This window comes from Periplaneta americana, chromosome 15, assembly GCF_040183065.1.
Source record: "Periplaneta americana isolate PAMFEO1 chromosome 15, P.americana_PAMFEO1_priV1, whole genome shotgun sequence".
Lineage (NCBI taxonomy): Eukaryota > Metazoa > Arthropoda > Insecta > Blattodea > Blattidae > Periplaneta > Periplaneta americana.
This window is the reverse complement of record NC_091131.1, coordinates 94,205,736-94,226,290: the sequence shown is the minus strand read 5'-3', so window position 1 is coordinate 94,226,290 and position 20,555 is coordinate 94,205,736. Positions and strand designations below refer to the sequence as shown.

General features: G+C 34.6%; 1 protein-coding gene across 6 annotated transcripts in view; it reads right to left on the bottom strand.

Annotated features, from left to right (window-relative positions):
- The window catches only part of Nep3 (Neprilysin 3), a 527,184-nt gene that overhangs the window by 128,337 nt on the left and 378,292 nt on the right, over positions 1-20,555 (bottom strand). Inside the window, exon 2 of one of the 6 annotated variants that reach the window (XM_069847854.1) lies at positions 6,636-6,712. The exons of the other annotated variants lie outside the window; for them this stretch is intronic. The gene's annotated coding sequence lies outside the window, so the exon portion shown is untranslated. The remainder of the gene's footprint in view (positions 1-6,635; positions 6,713-20,555) is intronic. 6 annotated transcript variants of the gene reach the window in all.

Below are 20,555 nucleotides of genomic sequence, written 5' to 3'. Positions count from 1 at the left end.
CGGGAATGAAGAACATTATTCTGGAGTCATTACTTGACCCCAACAAAGTATTTTGCCACCCTTACATATTAAATCAGGTCTTATGAAGCAGTTTGTGAGAGCTTTGGACAAAAATAGACCGTGTTTTAAATACCTATGTGATAGATTTCCGTCACTCAGTTATAACAAAGTCAAGTCTGGAATTTTTGTAAGTCCCCCAAGTACGTAAATTAATGTTAGACAATTATTTTGGCGCTGTTATGTGTGATTCAGAAAAGAATGCTTGGGATAGCTTCAAAATTGTTGTAAATAATTTCTTAGGCAACTATAAAGACCCCAATTACAAAGAAATGGTTGAAACTATGTTGGATAACTTCAGAACCTTGGGCTGCAATATGAGTGTTAAAGTTTATTTTCTACATTCGCACCTCAATTATAGCTTTTAGTGAGGAACATGGTGAAAGGTTTCAGCAGGACATCAAAGTTATGAAAACTAGATACCAAGGAAAGTGCAGTGCGAGTATGATGGCTGATTATTTACTGCTGAATGCTTAAGAGAGACAATTCTTCAGAAACGCCTTCCAGGAAGTCAAGAAAACAGAAATTTCAAGTGGGGTGGGATGCACATATGGTGAAGATAAGGTTACACGGGTGTAAATATTAAGTTACTAGCTTTTTTATTCAGTTAATAGTTCTAATTTTGTCACAAACTCTGATTTACACGTATTTAACAAACATGAACGCGATATATTTGCCTGTAGAAATATTGTTTTTAGATGTTTTGGTTTTTTTGTGATGTATGAAAAATTCTGACGTGACGAGATTATTTGGAGGTCAGTTTCGAATTCAGCACAAAAAAAACTCTTAAGAATCAATTATCAGATCAAAACCATCGGAAATAAAATATTAAAATGCAGGACGGTATTATTATTCCGTATTGTAAGCATGTGATAGTCGTCAATTGTTAATATAAAGAATATCAAATGGAGGTGATGAAGTTTGAGATTAGAATCCTTCTAAAGCACTACGACACGAAGAATATGTAAAGTCGAAGTTGAAGGTGCCGTAAGCGAGACTGTAGTACAACGATGGTTTCAACTTTTCAACAATGAAGGAGACCTTAAAAGATTTAAAACGCCCTGAAAGACATAAGATTAAGGAATATTAAGAGTACACGCAGAGTTTTGGGAAAAAAAATTCACAAAACATTACTCGTAAGTTGTCAGAAGAACTTTACGCTTAAACAGATACGATACGTCGCCATATCAACATGATTAGAAAATCATACAGAAATAGTATTATGCTGATGCATAACTTGGTAGCGTACTATACAGGGTGATTCACGCCCTCAGATTCATTACAATCAATTTCGATCCATGGTTCACTTCCTGCGTGGAACAAATTTCCAAAACTTAGAAGCCGTTGAAATGGGTATCAAAATTCTTCGCATCAAAAACCAGAAACTGGTATCTTGGGGTAAGAATCGCTGAAATGTGGCTCAAGGCCACAGAATCTAATCACTAAGTTTCGGATAAAGTAGCTGTATCAGGATAGGCATCCTTGATCCGTGCGTTTTGTTTACAAACTTTAACTAATTTTCGCGTGTCTCCCAGCCGACAGTAGTGACGTATGTGAGGACGGCAATGAACCTCTGGGTTCCTTAAAAGCCATTTGTAAGTAAGTAATTAAGTAATATGTGTAAATAAATGTAAATAACAAGTGCAAATACTGGTACTAAATGTTTGTGGCTGTCATTTCGAACTTTTGTTGTGAGTTTCAAAATGGTATCATACGTTAACTCAGATTTGTAAATGATATGAAAATAATTTAAAATATAAATAAATATATATAGTAAGTATAAATGCATGTAAATAGTAATATGGAGATCAATAAGCGATACAGTTTGAACTCATAGCTTCCTGATCGGACTTCGAAGACACCACGTTCCCTATCTAAAAATGTTCTGTAAAACATCCTCCATATTTCCTGTTTAATCTTTGTACGCTTCTACTGAATTACTCTTTATATGAGTCATATCCCCGTCAGGGTGAGTACTGGGGGGGCTCCGGTCCTCTTATGTATATCTATGAGTCATCTACAGACCACCACAACTTCCATCTAACAATCTTCGGACAAACCGTGAGGGACACCATGGCGGACGATCGATTAGGTGTCTAGGCACATATTTCACAAAGACCCACGTCTCTTTTTTTCCCCTCATTCTTAGTCTTTCAGGTATTTCGCATAAATTATGCACAAAACACTTCCTTCATATATCCTCATTTTCTTTTTAATCTCTCTTGAACATCTCAGAAATCTCACCTGTCCCAATTTATCTTTCACGACTTAATCCATATTCCGCTTGCTTTTAATTAAACCGGAATTGCCTACAAAGATTTAATCTCATATCGCCTTGGTCTCATCTGTTAGAATATGATTAATTATTCAGAGTATTGAAATTTATGTCAATAGAACATTTTTATGGAAACCCGCATTATATTGTAGTTACGTGTTCATACTTATATTTGTCTATGAAATGAGATTAAGTAGCTCACCTGCTCTAAGTCAAATTCTTCTCAAACTTGGCATTAAATAATTAAATTTCAGTTTGGTTAAAATGTGAAGTAATTTAACCCACTGTATAATACTAGGTGAATAAAAAAAAAGGCAAGTTAACACTGTTTGTGCCTTTCGTATTTTTAATTTTATGAATAAACTCTTATATATAAAAGTTGTAGGATGAAAAAATGAACGTTTTGAAAAACTATGTTTTTCATTTATGAAGGGTGTGGCAAGGAGTCAAATTTTGCATTCTTCATGTCTCGAAAGGTACAAAGTAATTTTTTTTTACCAATTATAAACTGCTGTTGCGTAAAAATTGCCTCATATTATGATTCCAATAAATGTGTAGTCTACATAACAAATAAAAATGCTTCAGTATATAGGGTAAAGTTTGGTAAATTGTGATACTAATAATTTTATGATAGTTCTTTTTGAGAATTTTTTTACAATTTTACTGAGCGACAGGAAGATCGGTTTTTTTGCGTCAACGTATTAAGGGAATGTTCGTGGACAAGTTGCTGCACAAAACCGGTCCTTCTCTCGCTCAGTAAAATTGTAAAAGAATTCTAAAAAAGAACTATCATAATATTATTAGTATCACAATATTACCAACCTTTACCCTATTATTAATTTATCATTATGGAGACTAATGGAGTCATGAATGAAATAAATCATAGACACTAACTTAGATTAGCTTAGCTTACGTCATTCTTGACAATAGCGCATGTAATATCAGACATGTCAACCTAAGAAAGATTATTTTTTTAATTGGTTACTTTACGACGCTTTATCAACTGCTATGGTTATTTAGCGTCTGAGTGAAATGAAGGTGATAAATTCCAGCGACATAATTCCAGGGTCCAGCGCCGAAAGTTACCCAGCATTTGCTCTTAATGGGTTGAGGGAAAATCACGAATAAAACTCAACCAGGTAAATTGTTTCAATCAGAATTTGAGCATGGGCCCGCTCGTTTCACGGTCAGGTACGCTAACCGTTACTTCACAGCGGTGGACTAACAAGGGAAGGGTTTCGGCTCGAACAGGAATTTTTGGTTAAAAATTTGTACATAGGCTTACCTCACAATGGTGATGAAGACCGTAAAAGCATTCATTTGTGTAACTCTCCGTTTGGTTGGTATTGGTCAATACACTTCTTTAAAAATGTACATGAGGATTCTCTACAAAATGCATGAAACAGCATGGAGCAGAGCAATAAGCACAACACGCAGAAGCAACACCTGAACAATCTTCTGAACCACACTCCAGTGCTGAAAAATCAAATGCTACTTGAATTACATTTTTGAAGTCCGAGACTTTTTCAGGTTTCACGTAACCAGCTGACTGCCAGGAATACTGAAGCATAAGGCGGTACACTGGAGCAGACAACAGGTTATGAACAACAGAGTGCATTTTCATTATAAATAGGCCTACTCGATTTCCAAGTTAAGTTCTGGATTCTCAGCAAGAGTCCTTATGCAATCTTTATCCTCCGAGCATATATTTTGTATTGTCTAAGGAAATAGATATCCGGAGGTTGAACATATTTAGTTTTTTCAGGTGGAATGATCATACATTCCATGTCTTAGCCTAGGAATGATTCATTTATTAAGGTTGTGTCCTTGTGAACATTCAATGACTCACACAACAGTGTACATTTTTGATTAGCTGCAAAATTTTCAGACAGAACGATGGAGAAAAATGTTCTTAAATGGGCTCTAGACATTTTACCATTCGCACTAGGTTCTAGGCTAGGCTAGGCTTACGGGTAAGGTGTCCCAGCCTCTTAACAAGTGCAGTGCTCTCCCCACCCCTCAACTTGTAGGCTACAGTGCTCTAACAGACAAACCACACATTACACAAACGAATGCTTTTGGGAGCTTTACAGAGATGTAAAGATGGGCCTATATACAAATTTTTGATACGAAATTCCTGTTCGAGCCGAAACCCTTCCCTTGTAAGAGAGGTGAAATGTGGGAAACAGAAATTTAGTAGGATATCCATTTAGTATAATAATAATAATAATAATAATAATAATAATAATAATAATAATAAGAACACGAAAATTATGCGGCCATATCCAAATTCCGGAAACTATTGTGTAAATACGGGCGAGCGGAAGTCATGAGCTAATTGCGGGATACTCCCATATTATGCATGACAGTAGATAAGACTGTAATTTAACCACAAACAAATGACAACAAACCTACAGCAGCGATCTGCTTCCGATACGGATGGTCCCTTGCCGCACTATATTTATCTATTAGGCCTATACTCTTCAGTCTATATCTAGACGACATGCTAGAAAAGTGGAAAGATTTAGGCCCATTATGAATTGAAATTAATAACAAATTTATAAATAAAATCCTATCAAGTAGGCCTAACAAAAGCCAAGAAAGAAGAGTAGCCTGCACAAGTTGCAAAAAATTGCCCGATGGAATATCCACAGATAAAACAGAAGTGATGGCGCTCACAGGAAAAAAAAACCGGTATAATAAAAGATTATAACATATCTATATTTTAAAACAGACTTCACATTTCCATTACCTGGAAAATAATAAAATTATGTATCATACAGAAAAGAAGACGTAGGAGAACAAATGTCCAAAATTTTCGTCAAAATGCAGTAGTATAAGTTATAAAACATTAGGCAAAAAGACAAAAAAAGACACGTAGGCTAACTAAAGTTGTATAGAACAAACAGCGATTCCTTCACTGATGTATGGAAGCGAGTGCTGAGTGGCTACAAAAGATGAAACAGTGACACAGTCTGCCGAGGTAAAATTTTTGAGATTTGTGAAAGGAAGAACGCGTTTAGATCACGTTAAAAATGTTTATGACTCATAAGATTGGAATTAGAAGTAAAATCCCTCAATTCAAAAATAAAATAATATAGAAAGAAATTGTTTGAGTAATATGAGAAAATGGGAAATAATGGTTACCCAAAACTAATGTGACAATTCAGATCGAACGAACGAAGATACACATAGAAAAAGGTGGACTATTGAACCGAAGTAAGCAATTAGTCTATACCGGGAATTTTATGATGATTAATGAAACTCATTCTAAATAGGATACTTTACCTAAAATTCATCCTAAGTGTTCAGTCCGAGTCAAAATTACCGGTGTTATCAAGCTCCGCAAAGATATATTCAAACTCCGCAAATATGCTTCGCGGTCACAACAGCAACAACTACCCCCACTGTTTTCCCCTCCCCTACTGTGAAAGCTCAGGTACTATTTTCCGTGTGCGCGTGCAGTACTAATTATTCTGCGCGAAGCTATGGCACAGTCACTCCTCCACAGCTGGCGCACTGTTATTTGTACGTACCTCGGCCTGCAGCAACTACAAGCAATATGATTAAACTGTTATTGATGGATAAAAGTACAGGACTTATTACAAGAGCAAAAAAGAACAGAAATGGAGATGCAGTAACTATTCTTAAGTATTTAGTACAAAAATCAACAATTTTAGTGGATGACACATTTAATTACAGTGCAAAACATTTTCTGCAATTACAGTAATAAGAATTCTCAGTGTGGTAGATGGTTGACATGGGTATTCGGGTTAGCACTATTAGACTCTTCAGAAGTGCAAGATGCTTTTGTTGATGATCTTTTGTCCGTACAAACCCGTGAAGCTGAATCTTCCCCAGATAACTTAGTTGAGAATTATATTGACATAATGTAGCATTTCCTCCCTCATTGTGGACATGCACATAATTATTTTAGTCCACATCCGAATATATTTGTATTTATTCAAGCTCTTCGAGCTCTACAGGTAGATGTTGTCGTGATTGTTTTCAACATCAGCAGTAAAAAATTTTTAAACCGCCAGCATTGATCGACATAAAGGTACATATGCTGCTGGTCCTAATCCTGGAACAGAGTACGCAATAGTGACATTACTAATTTGTTTACTCTGAAGTGTGAAGGGAATTTGCTGAGTATTGATGTGAAAGAGTGGGGTAACTGATGAGGGGAGATAGTTGCGCACTTTGATACAAGGTTGACAGGGGGTTCTTTTGTTGCGGAGCTTGGTTTAAATTTTTGTTGGGGAGCTTGATATCACCCAAAATTACTAGTATATTATGTTACCTTTGTTAATGTGAGATCTTGTGAATACCCGGACTTCTGCTGTCCCTAGTTTTCCGGCACGTACAAGACCTCCAAGCCTAAAATTAGAACCTCTGTACAAAATTTATCCTTCTGTCCCTGGCGGCAAGTAAATATAACTAAAATTCTTTAGAGGCAATAATGCCTTCTATTAGTAGTACAAACGTAGGCCTATATTAAAAATTGAATACTATACATACGTCTTATAAAACGTAATATATTAAAGATAACAATACAATATAAAGTTCCTGCCGGCTATCTCGGTATAGGTATAGTATTGTTGTTCTGTAGTCAATTGTCCGAAGACAGGTCTGAACCTCACAAGTGATTCCAAAAAGGACACTTGTGAGACAACTAGGCCAGGGTAGGAGGCCAGTTCCTTTCCCCCTCCATTGCATACATCGTCGATGTTTGCAGTTAATAAAAAATATAACTGTCTAACATTGAAACTGTAGGGTAAAGTTCTTGAACTTCAATATATAGTGTTGTGGAATTTATTTGCGATGGCCCTAAGTGGGTTAACTATTAGTTTATATGAGCCGTTCAGAGCAAAAGTGGTGTAAATCAAAATTGGGTAATGAGGTTTAAAGTAAAAATTCTGTGAAATACAACGCAAAGTTGCAATTAATATGTCCTTCGTGCTATCCACTGACTACTAATAGTTAAAATAAATTGAATATTAAATGTTACTTTGCGCTTTATTTTACAGAATGTTTACTTTAACCCTAATTATCAATTTGTGACTTACACCACTTCTGCTCTCAACGGCTTATATATAAGTTCAGATAAGATATGTGACGCGGCTGCCATTTTACGGCTTACCAATCAAAAAATCATTATTTTGGGGTTCTCTCGTCTAGAATATTTCTTTCACCAAAGACTTTAGAGCCGCATCTATACTGGTTTTATGTAGTCTTTTACATTCTCACATCTTGGTAGAAGATGATATGCCAAATCAGGCACTTGAATATATAACATAACACAATCTAACATAACGTAACGTATCGTAATATAATATGACTGAACATATCCTAAGATGAGATAACACTAATATAATATAATGACGTGACGTAGCGTAACATACATAATATGATATGATGAAACGTAACAGTACATAGTATGACGTAACATAACATGAAGTATCGGTAACATAACATAAAGGAACATTACCTAATGTAACATAATATAGGCCTACTGTAACATAATACAATATAATAAACACAATATTAGAGAATAGGTATTAAATAATGTAATATTTTACGTATAATATTATTATATATTATATTCCTTAATTATGTCCATACAGTAATAAGAGTAAGATAATAAATTGCAGTACTTCGAAAAGAATCAAAGGAACTCTTTCACAATAATTCGTCCTAACAAGAAGCTCAAATAATCAGTTTGAATATCTTCGAGAGAAAAACGAATTACTCTATCAATCAACATATAAGCAGGGTAATATGTTACGCATACATTGTTCGCATTTCGTGGAAATGTCTTAGAATGTAAACTCGTACACATTCGGAGACTTTAAATCAACAGAGGCACGATTTCTTCTAGTCTAAATTTAACACGTGTTCAAGGACTATTTTGTTCTCTTTAGAATTGTTTTTATTCCGCTTTGAAATAGCAGCCTGCTATTTCTAATGGCAACTGTGGAGTTAAGTGTTTTTTTTGTCCGTTAAGTACCGTCTACATTAAAAACAAAATTTGCGTGTTGTGTGTAATGAATATGTATGCAGCTTATCGTGCTGCTGTCTGTATGAACACGAAAAACATACAGAATGAGAATATTAATCTTATTTTTAAAAGCTACAAAAGAACCTATTAAATGCTGCTGCCTTGATTTTAAAATGTTGAGCTAGCGAATTATGTAAACTCTGAGCAGAGCCTTGTAATATAATTTAGAGATTATTTAAAAAACTTGCTTGAAAAATGGTTTAGATCAAGTCGTGGCATCTATTGTTTAAGATGATGATGATGATGATAATAATAATAATAATAATAATAATAATAATAATAATAATAATAATCCGTAGCACAAAAAAACAGAAAATGTTAAGTATAATAATAATAATAATATTATTATTATTATTATTATTATTATTATTATTATTATTATTATTATTGGAGAGAATGTTTAAAATCAATTTTCAAAAACTAGAATATTGGGCACGGGTAGATGTGTACACATTGTTAAACCAGTTTTATATAGATTTATTATTATTACTAGCCGTACCCGTGCGCTCCGCTGCACCTGTTAGAAATAAATATAAAGTAATTACATAATTAAAATAGGACGTTTGATCCAGGGAACATTCATGTTTGATAGAAGGATAAATCGTTCAATATGTTATTTAATTTAAATTGTATTTAAATAATTAAAATGTGGTCATTTTGGTCCAGAGAGCAATCATTTGGTGCAATGACAATTCCTTTAACATGTTTCTTAATTGTTATTACATGCAACCATAGTTTAATGAAGATTGACATATCATTTAGTTTTAATGTGTATACTTTATATTACTTGCTATATGTTTCAGAAGTTACTGTAATAACATTGTAGAATTGTGTCCATCTAGAGAAACTACACTTTCCAATGGTGAAATAATAATTAAACAATTAATTAGCTTCCGATATTACTTCATACAAACACAGAAACATTCTCTTAGGCTATGTTTAATAGCTTTCGATTGTTGTTGTCCAAGGCCCCTTATAGATGAAGTTATTTGTTTTTATTTCAGTACAGCGCCTTAGATGGCGTTGTTATTGTAATTTTAAAACTCATTCATCTCATTAAATATCAGTCCTATTAAAATTTTGTACAGAATAAAACTTGTCTGAAATGATTTTTATGTAATATTTTTCATGAAAATCAATAATAAGCGAGATATTTCGATTTATTTAATTCAGGCCCCCTTATAGCCCCCCTTTTAAATAAAGTATTTTGAATGCCATATAGCCTAAAATCTAAGTTACAACGAACTTAATATATATTCCAATTTTCATATAAATCGGTTCTGCCATTATCGCGTGAAAAGATAACAAACATCCAGAGAGACAGACAGACAGACAGACAGACAGACAGATATATAAACAAAAATTTCAAAAAAGCGATTTTCAGTTTCAGGATGGTTAATTATACATGTCAACACCAATTATTTTTGGAAAATCGAAAATTACCAGAAAAATTTTGGCTACAGATTTATTATTAGTAAAGGTAAAGGTATCCCCGTAACATGCCATGAAGGCACTTGGGAGGCATGGAGGTAGAGCCCCATGCTTTCCATGACCTCGGCACTAGAATGAGGTGGTGTGGTCGGCACCACGCTCTGACCGCCTTTTACCCCCGGGAAGGACCCGGTACTCAATTTTATAGGAGGCTGAGTGAACCTCGGGGCCGTTCTGAAAGTTTGGTAACGAGAATTTATTATTAGTATAGATTATTATTATTATTATTATTATTATTATTATTATTATTATTATTATTATTATTATTATTATTATTATTCTTGGAGGACTGACTTATCTTTAGTCCGTTCCTTAGACACTTATGAAAATTGTATTTATTCATAATTACGCATTTACACTAATTCCTGTACAAGTTTTACATACAAGTATAGGGATTTCCTCAAATCCCTTTTTACTAAAAGTTCCACTTGAACTCGACGGGTTTAAACCTGTTATCTGACATTAAAGATCGATATTACTTCTATTAAAACTTCATTAAGTTACTACATCACAAAAACAAACATTTTGGCTTGCAAATTAAATGAAGTTCATCGATGTGTTTGCAATATTTTTGTGTGCGTTTATAATGGGAACCAATTATTAGCCTTGGCCTTCTCCTTCCCCTCACGTTACATCAGAACGTTGGGAAATAGGGGCCCCCGCATGAGTGACGAGAGTGCCGTGAATTAAAGGGCCAATAGCGAGTCGTGTACAAAAAACATCTGCTTATCGTGCACAAGAGTTCACAGGTGTCGGAACCTTATCTTCACACTGATCAGAAGGGGTGTTTTCTCGTAGTATCGATTTCAAACAGCGCATTACGACTGTCAGCTTGTGAAATGAATTGTGAACTGTTTCGCATTGCCCTCCGCGTGTGTTCCAAATCCTGTAATTTGCATTACAATAAAATAAGGTTAATTTTATTCTACAACTGTCGCGTGTTGTATTCTGTATTGTGTTGTACATGTACAATATATCTTCCGGAAGTGACCGAAAATGTATATCTTCTTTAAGTTTCCCTTTAGTGAATTATTTATTTATTTAGTTTTCTTATGGACTAGGCTACAGTACTACTCAAGATAAATATTCCCTTCTTTTCTGTGTCATTATTGTGACATAACTCGTTCTAAAACTCTTAATTTCCAGATCTTACAATCAGCTTGACACAAGAGTAATATAACTAGGGCTCAGAAGTTGAGGAAAAATACATTTTTTTTTTTACTTCCCGAAGACGAGACCCATTATAATATATATATTCATTTTGGGTCATTGTAAGCCATAAAATGGTGGGTTTCATTTGTCCTTTTTTGCCTTTTTCGGCTTATTGGTCCTTCTTAGCCTCTTTTTTTTTTTTTAGATATTAATGGTTTTTTTTTAGCTAATGACATCCGTTGATGTGGAGAGAAGTTTCTCGATGTTTCGCAACGTGCTGTCAGAAAACCGACGCTCCTTTACGCCTAAGAACCTGGAGTGACTATTGTAATATAGGCCTACTGCAATGCTAACTGAAGTAAAGTTTCCGAAGTCCCATTTCTGTAACCCTACTGTGGTGAAGTCAGATATTTGTTATACTAATTTTGATTTCTTTCTCCATGATGTCCATTGCGGGTTCGCTGAATTCATTCTAAATTCTCCAAGTACTGTATTTTTTTAAACAACCACGGAATTCCTTTTTCAAATTATGTTGATCTAAAAAAATATATAATGTCTGAAAGAAGAAGCATTTCATGCATTTAGTTTTTTCGCACTGTGTGTTGCATACTACCAGAATTTTATATTTTTGAAACATTATATTCTTTAAATATGTAATTGAAATTGAAATTATTAATTAATTTGGATAAACTTTTTTATGTCCCTTTTTCCAGTCTTTAGGTCCTTTATTGGATATTTTTAGGTCTTTTTAGGCCCTAAATATAACACATCACTTATTTACTTATGACTTTTAAGGAAACCGGACGTTCATTGCCGCCCTCACAAAAGCCCTCCATCGCTCCCTATCCTGAGCAAGATTAATCCAGTCTCTACCATCATATCCCACCTCCCTCAATTTTAATATTATCCTCCCATCTACGTCTCGACCTCCCCAAAGGTCTCCCCCCCGCCCAGTGTCCCAGCGACCACTGTATTTGAATTTCTGGATTCGCCCATACGTGCTACATGCCCTGTCCATCTCAAACGTCTGGATTTGATGTTCCATCACATCAACTATAAACCAATGGTTACACACTAGTCTTGTTTCCTGTTGAGAATCAAATTTTAATCCGTTGAATTTATAACAGAATATGTGAACACTCGAGCCAATGCGAAGGATTTGTGAATAGCCTCTGCAGTGGAGAAGGAATGTGAAATAACGAATTAGTAATTACAAATGGCTTTTAAGGAACCCGGAGGTTCATTACCGCCCTCATATAAGCCTGCCATCGGTCCGTATCCTGTGCAAGAGTAATCCAGTCTCTATTATAATATCCCACCTCCCTCGAATCCATTTTAATATTATCCTCCCATCTATGTCTCAGCCTCTCCAAAGGTCTTTTTCCCTCCGGCCTCCCAACTAGCACTCTATATGCATTTATAGATTCGCCCATATGTGCTACATGTCATGCCCATCTCAAACGTCTGGATTTAATGTTCCTCATTATGTCAGGTGAAGAATACAATGCGTGCAGTTCTGCGTTGTGTAACTTTCTCCATTCTCCTGTAACTTCATCCCTCTTAGCCCCAAATATTTTCCTAAGAACTTTATTCTCAAACAATCTCTGTTCTTCTCTCAAAGTGAGAGTCAAAGTTTCACAACCATACAGAAAAAACGGTAATATAACTGTTTGATAAATTCTGACTTTCAGATTTTTTGACAGCAGACTAGATGACAAAAGCTTCTCAACCGAATAATAACAGGCATTTCATTAGTAATTACCGGTTTAAAATCAAGATGTGAATGTAGGGCTTCTGCAATGTAAAAGAAGTGAATAGTTCGAATTGAAAATTTCCAAAGTGAGTAAATTCAATGAAGAACTCTCATGTGTTACAAGAGTATTGGATGAATCGGAGTAAAACAAACAAATGCCGGTCGGTTAGGATGGGGAGTAAATTGACGTAGTCAGTCCGAATCGTGGAATCTCATTCCAGTTCAATCCATTAGTTTTCTCTTTTATGTATTGGTTTAATTGAAAGCTGGACTGTGAGCTATTACGGGGAATTGGTCGTTAACAAGGCTTTACGAGATCTTCATTGCAGAGAGTACCGACGCTCGCTCCGAAAGCACATTTCAAAATTCAAACATTTTGCACATTTTTCTTCTTTTCATAATCGTCGTCATGATCACCATTATCTATGAAAATGTAATTTTCCGGTTAACTAATAAGAAAACGTCCGGAAATAAAGATTTCCTATAACTTTAATTTCAAAAATCACTTTGCTCATATTTAATCTCAAACATTTCGGTAAATGTCCGCAATCTCTTTTCTCTGGACATCTCTCTCACTCGCTGTCTGCTTTCTTTCTGTCTGTGTGTCTTCCTGCCTGCCTGCCTTTCTTGATCTTTTCATTCTTCTCTTCCAGCTTTTGTTGAAAATGTAATTTCACGAACGAGAGTCTGGTTCTTTAAGATTTTACATTTCAGAAGTTATGAGGTCTTAAACTTAAGTCCTACCTTTGATAGTCCATACTCTCTCCTATATTGAATTCTTCTCGTATTCCAAGCCCCACCGGATTGGAGAGGGAGAAAAAATACATTTTAATTGTCTGTTATTACTTAATTATTAGTATTGTAAGAGGACTTTCCATATAAAAAATGTAATCCTATGACGCTGAAACCGAAATTAGAGGCAGCAGTAGTGAACTACTACTTCCAAAAATAGTTTAATCGAATATACGATACAGAAATGTGCCCATAAATAATTCTTCTTCCCCGTGTATAGGTCTGTCCAGCTGTCAATCGCGCTAGCCTATGCTATGAATAATACAGAAATCTCTTTACGCTTCTGTAATAATATATGTATGCGAAACTCAGCCTTTGTATTGTCAGTAACTTTTTTTTCCAACCTGTTTAAGTATACCTTATCTTTATTTCAGGCTATAGGATGAATTAACACTTACAACTACTTCAGAAAAGGATTCAAAATCCACAAATAATTAAGAGAACTCATGCAAACTAAGTACACTTTTGTATTACGTCAATGAAGTAGTTTGTTTTAAAGGTAAGATTTAAACCTCCTCTTTCACAAGAGTGTAAATGTTAATCTGACAACGCCGCATTGTAGAGTCCCTCATTCTCTCAAAGATGTCATTGTCTGTTTTCAAAAATTTACAAGTCTTCAAAGATTTTAACACAGTCGTGTTAAAATTTTACTTGAAAAGATTAAAGAAATAAAATATCTCAATTTCCTCTATTTTTGTAACATTTTCCTTTCGAATAACGAGCAGTAATCCGAAATTGACAAGACTGGGCTTTAAAGATGCTCAAAATTACCTTTAGAGATAGGAAATGAATGCGTTAAAAACCCCTACAATATGCATGCAACTATACTTGAATCGGGATTGCAGAAACTGCACATGTCATGAGAACTAAATTTTTCAGTAGACACAAAAAACGGTATTACTGGTGGTAGACCACATCATTGGTTATAGTACTGGCTTCTTCAGACAAGATTAATAGATGTGTAGGTTTTATACCAAATTTATTGGAATCTAATACATTGTTAATGAAATAAATCAATATATCGATGGCTGAGAACCAGACTGTTCTAAGTCCAACTTATTATAAGAAAGAAATCTGTGTTTCATTGTGTTCCAATTCTTGTCTGCTTATATGAAACGAAAAAAATTGTAAATATTCTTCTCCATAAGGTTGATATGAAGTTATTCAAAATTGTTTCATGAAGCTTTTTATGTCAGGAGCTTAAAACAGATCTCCTGAAAAAAAAAAATTGTAAAATGAACTTGGAACAGTCTGGTTCTGGGGCATCGATATATTAGCTTGACATGTGCTGTTTCTGTAAGGAATAAAAATTGTAGTACAGTGTGTTTGTAGCTCGGCCGGACCGTTATAACATAACCTAAATAACATAAACAAGTGTTAGAAAAGTTTTAATTAGGGGTGATGAAATAAACAAGAAAACGTTTAATTAAGGATGATGAAATAAAAAATAAACATGAGTAATTTTAAAAGGAACAATTATTCAAAGTATAATTTTCAAATTTGAATGTTTAGTGGTCCGGCCGAGCTACGAACGCACTGTCTAATAATATCAGTTCAACTAAAGTGTATTTGTCAAATTAGGGATATAGTATATGCATAGGCCTAATGTGTACTTAATACATAAGTTCAGCATATAAATGAACTTATTTTCCACAATAGGCCACTGAAGAATATTATTGTAAAATTCAGATATTCATGTGGTATGTAACGCATTAGTTTGCATATATCGTCAAGCTTCTCTCTTTGAATTGACACGATTTTTCTGGATATGCCAGTGAAGAAGGTAAATATGGTATTCTCCTTTGTACTTACAAGCAAACATTCTCATTGGGGCAGATAAAAAAAATTTAATCTTTTTTCTTCCATCATTTTAATAATGTCAAAAGAAGTGCTTACAAAAAGTTTGGCCACTCGAGCGCAATTACAAAGGCTGTAAAAAATAAGTTTCCCTGGGACTCTTTACAGAAAAAGAACAAAATTTCATGTAAAGTTTTATTGGAACAGATATAGCAATTATTGAGTTATTTTCAACGTATTCACCACCAGAACTGAGACATTTGTCATTCAGTGGGATCAATTTTTGTATCCTTGTGTCGTAGATGTCTGCCGTCTGGAATCGGAACCAATGTATCGGCATATGTCTTTGACATGAGTTGTTTCTGCGCGCTTCCAGGATTTCACAGGTCTCCAAATGTGAGACTGACATATGTGGTTTCTGCATGGAATGATAGCCCTATATCAACAGTCCATGGAACTCGAATAAACTCATTTTGCCACAAATAGTAACATGTGCTGTTTGTGCAATCCCTATTCACTTGTAACTGCTCTAAATTTTGTAAAAGTTTAGCGTGAAGCTACTTAAATTTACATTTATTTTTGAAAAATTGGTATGATTCCCTCTACATCTGCGATGCATTATATTTTTATTATTATGTCGTATATAAACCGAAACTATGTTACTGATAACGATTTTATTTTATTACCGTTTCTTTCTCCAGGTAGGGATTGGACTATATTGCGCAAAGCTTTGCTGGACTGTTAATATAGTAGAATTGCTTCATAGTGTACCGCACATTCATGTACATGAATAATTTGTAGGTGTACTGCAATCTCATAGCACTTGGAGTTCCGTAACTTTTCCATACAGGACAAGGAATTGCAATCCAAGACAGGGACGGCTTCCTGAATTCTTAAACATTTCTGTCTGCGTGTCGTAACCTTCCACTTTATGGAAGAAAGACTTCCGTAATCTGCTTATTCATGCCTTCAATTATTGATAGCTTCAGAGCAGAAGACAGGGTCGGTAACTCCTATTTTATAACTTTGGCCTTGCATAAACACGTGTAACTAAATGACTACAATCTGAATTAGGTATACAACTTGAAAAGAGGTGAAAACAGTTTGCAATTCAAAGCTGAAAGGTCAACTGTCACTGTTCTCAGGTTAGATGCTTCCATTTGCATTCAGTAAATCTACAGAAACATCTTAAGGCTATTATATTCGTACTTTCATATCTTTAACGCTTACTGTTTAGCATAAAACAAATTTGTTCCCCACTGTGGGGTTAAGTGGTAACATTTCTAGTAAGAAATACAGCGGAACAGGATTAGATTTATATTATAGTATAGCGATTAAGTATGCGTCATTATTCTCGGTTTATACCGATGTCTTGAGCGGTGACCTTAACGCTATGCAATGCACATGACTGGGGAGTATCATTACAAAAACGCCTTCGTGTTAGTTCTAAATTCCCGTATGAGGAAAACGAAAAGAGTCAAAGTACTATTTGTTAAATGTTAATATAGATATAGAACCATAACTAAAAAATTAGAGATGCAGATTGAATGACTTGGATGATTCCTATTAAAAAATTAGTATTAGTAGCGCAGTAGAAATAACAGCTTAGTAGTAGTAGTAGTAGTAGTAGTAGTAGTAGTAGTAGTAGTAGTAGTAGTAGTAGTAATACTAACAGTAACGTAGTAGTAGCTGTAGTAGTAAGAATAGTAGTGTAGCAGTATATATGGTAGCGTAGTAGTAATAATAGTAGCGTTATACCACAGTAGTAGTAATAATAGTAATATAGTACCTAGTAATAATAGTAGCATAGTACTAATAATAACGTAGTTAGTAATAATAATAATAATAATAATAATAATAATAATAATAATAATAACGTAGTAGTAACAGTAGTAGCGTAGTAGTAATAACAGCGTAATAATGGTAATAGTTTGGTAGTAATAGCAATAGCGTAAAAAGGTAAAAGGTACCCCCGTAACATGCCATGAAGGCACTTGGGGGGCATGGAGGTAGAGCCCCATGTTTTCCATGACCTCGGCACTAGACTGAGATGGTGTGGTCGGCACCACGCTCTGGCCGCCTTTTACCCCCGGGAAAGACCCGGTACTCAATTTTATAGGAGGCTGAGTGAACCTCGGGGCCGTTCTGAAAGTTTGGCAACGAGAAAAAATCCTGTCACCACCTGGGATCGAACCCCGGACCTTTCAGTCCGTAGCCAGCTGCTCTACCAACTGAGCTACCCGGCCGCCCCAATAGCGTAGCAGTAATAATAGTAGCGTGGTGATAATAATAATAATAATAATAATAATAGCGTGATAGTAGCGTAGTAGTAATAACAGCGTATTAGTGGTAATAGCTTGGTAGTAATGGTAATAGCATAGTAGTAATAATAGTAACGTAGTAGTAGTAGTTATAATAATGTGGTAATAACAGTAGTAGCGTAGTAGTAATAATAGCGTAATAGCGGTAATAGCTTGGTAGTAATAGTAATAGCGTAGTAGTAATAATAGTAGCGTAGTACTAATAGTAACGTAGCAATAATAATAATAATAATAATAATAATAATAATAATAATAATAATAATAGCGTAATAGCTTGGTAGTAATAGTAGGCCTAATAGCGTAGTAGTAATAATAGTAGCGTAGTACTAATAGTAACGTAGTAGTAATAATAATAGCGTAATAGTGATAATAGCTTGGTAGTAATAGTAATAGCGTAGTAGTAATAATAGTAGCGTAGTACTAATAGTAACGTAGTAGTAATAATAATAGCGTAATAGTGGTAATAGCTTGGTAGTAATAGTATTAGCGTAGTACTAATAGTAACGTAGTAGTAGTAATAATAATAGCGTGATAGTAACAGTAGTAGCGTAGTAGTAATAACAGTCTAATAGTGGTAATAGTTTGGTAGTATAGTAATACCGTAGTACTAATAGTAACGTAGTAGTAATAATAATAGAGTGATAGTAACAGTAGTAGCGTAGTAGTAACAGCATAATAGTGGTAATAGCTTGGTAGTAATAGTAATAGCGTAGCTGTAATAATAGTATCGTAGTAGTTATAAGAGTAGCATGGTAGTATTAATAGCTTACTAGTATAATAGCAGCGCAGTAATAATGACTGTAGTGTAATAGTAATAATAACAGTAGAGTAGTAATAATTACAGTTGTAGCGTAGTACTTGTAGTAATAGTAGTGTAGCAGTAATAATAGCGTAGTAGTAATAGTAGCAGCAATAATAACAAGTGTAGTGTTGTAGTGGTAGTGTATTAGTAGAGTATATGTAATAGCAATACTAACAGCGTAGCAATAATACTAATAATATTAACGCAGTAGTAGCTATAGAAGTAGAGTAGCAGTAATAGTTAGGCTTACAGTAGCAGCGTAGTGGTAAGAATAGTAGCAGCATATAATAGCGATAGTATTATCATGGTAGTGTATAGTGTGGCAGTAACAGTGGAAATATCGTAGAAGTAATAGTAGTTGTACTGTAGTAGAAGTAGTGTAATAGTAGTAGTAATAATAGTAGTAGCAGCAGCAATCGCAGTATCATAGTAGCAATGTAGCATTAGTAGCAGTAATAGTACACTCAATAGCGATAGTAGCAGCAATAGAATAGCAGTAGTAGCAGCAATAAAAGTGGTAGTAGTAATTCGTAGTAGCAATGTAGTAATAATAGTAGTGCAATAATAGCAGTAATGCATTAGTGGTATATAGTAGCAGTAGTACTAGTAGTGGCAGAGTAGAAGTGACCCCACGATACAGAAGTTCTGCCAAGTGGTATGTCTTAAATATAAATTTGATAGGACCATAAATGATAAACGGTTAAAAAGTCTCACAAAGGAAATATGTCGAAGATACATTATAAAGTGCAGTTAGTTTCACGAAAAGAATCTCTTTTGTTTGGGACTAAAATATTAAATAACATGGAACTCCTGTAATGGATACATAAAATATATTTAAACACACTGTAAACCTACGTATTCTATTATTATATAACTTGTATGTTAGTTAAAACTGATATTCTAGGTAGCGTAGAATCATCTAACGAGGCTGATATATTACCTGGTGGACCACGGATTTTTGACATCCCAGTGCTTCTCTGATAGAGACTCATTAAGAGGAAATGATACCACTGGATTCTTAAAATAGGTCGGCGCACTTCCTGTCGCATTTCCCTCGTTCTCGTCAATCGTTCTATTTTTTTCATACGAGACGACGTCATGTCCACGCAGTGTCGCAAAGCGGTGGAGTCATCGCCGAGACATCTTCAAGCGTGAGCATTTAAGATGCATCTACATGAAGTCAACGTTGCTCTCTGAGCAACATCCAGAGAGGTTAACTTCACGCAGATGAATCTTACTTCTGTATGCGTACGTCGACTTCAATAAAGGGACATCTGCACCATGTATGCACAGTGTCAGCTGAGAAAGACTCTGATTTAAATTCACGTCAAGGCTCTATAAAAGGGCCAGCGTCATGAAATAGCAGCATGTACACGTGTGTATCTGCATATATGTTATGTAGGGTCAGTGGACGTAGCCTATTATCTTTGCGATATATTCTGCAGTGCCTGGGAAAAGTGACATAAGTCAGTTTCCACAAACCTTTTATTGATAATTTATTGACAATTTACACTGGTTTATGTCGATTTGATTTTTTTCTGTATGAATTATTGTAATGGGAGAAATACTTATGTCTCTTTTTCCAAGCGAGCAGATGTTCCGTAAGTTGTCAACAAATTATCAAAAAAGATTTGTGGAAACTGACTTATGTCACTTTTCCCAGACACTGCAGAATGATATAGCCGTTTAATGCCATCTTTAGGCTTAAGCTGCAAATGTTAACAGAGAAGAAATTAAGATGATGTGACGAAAGTTGAGCAAATTTTCTGTTAAAAGCGTATGAGGAATAAAACATAAATATTTGTGGAAAAAACACAAATCTAACATTATATTTTTTACTTCTGTTTTTCCTTTACTAATTATAATTAAAAACTACTAAATGTTTCCAAATCTTGTTTTTACTGCATTTCATATATGTATGTGTATGTATGTATATATATATATATATATATATATATATATATATATATATATATACTGTCCCTTCTTACGGAGCTCATTTCCGAAGACATTCTGAGCAAAAAATTTCATATAAACATTTGTCCTAATCTCAA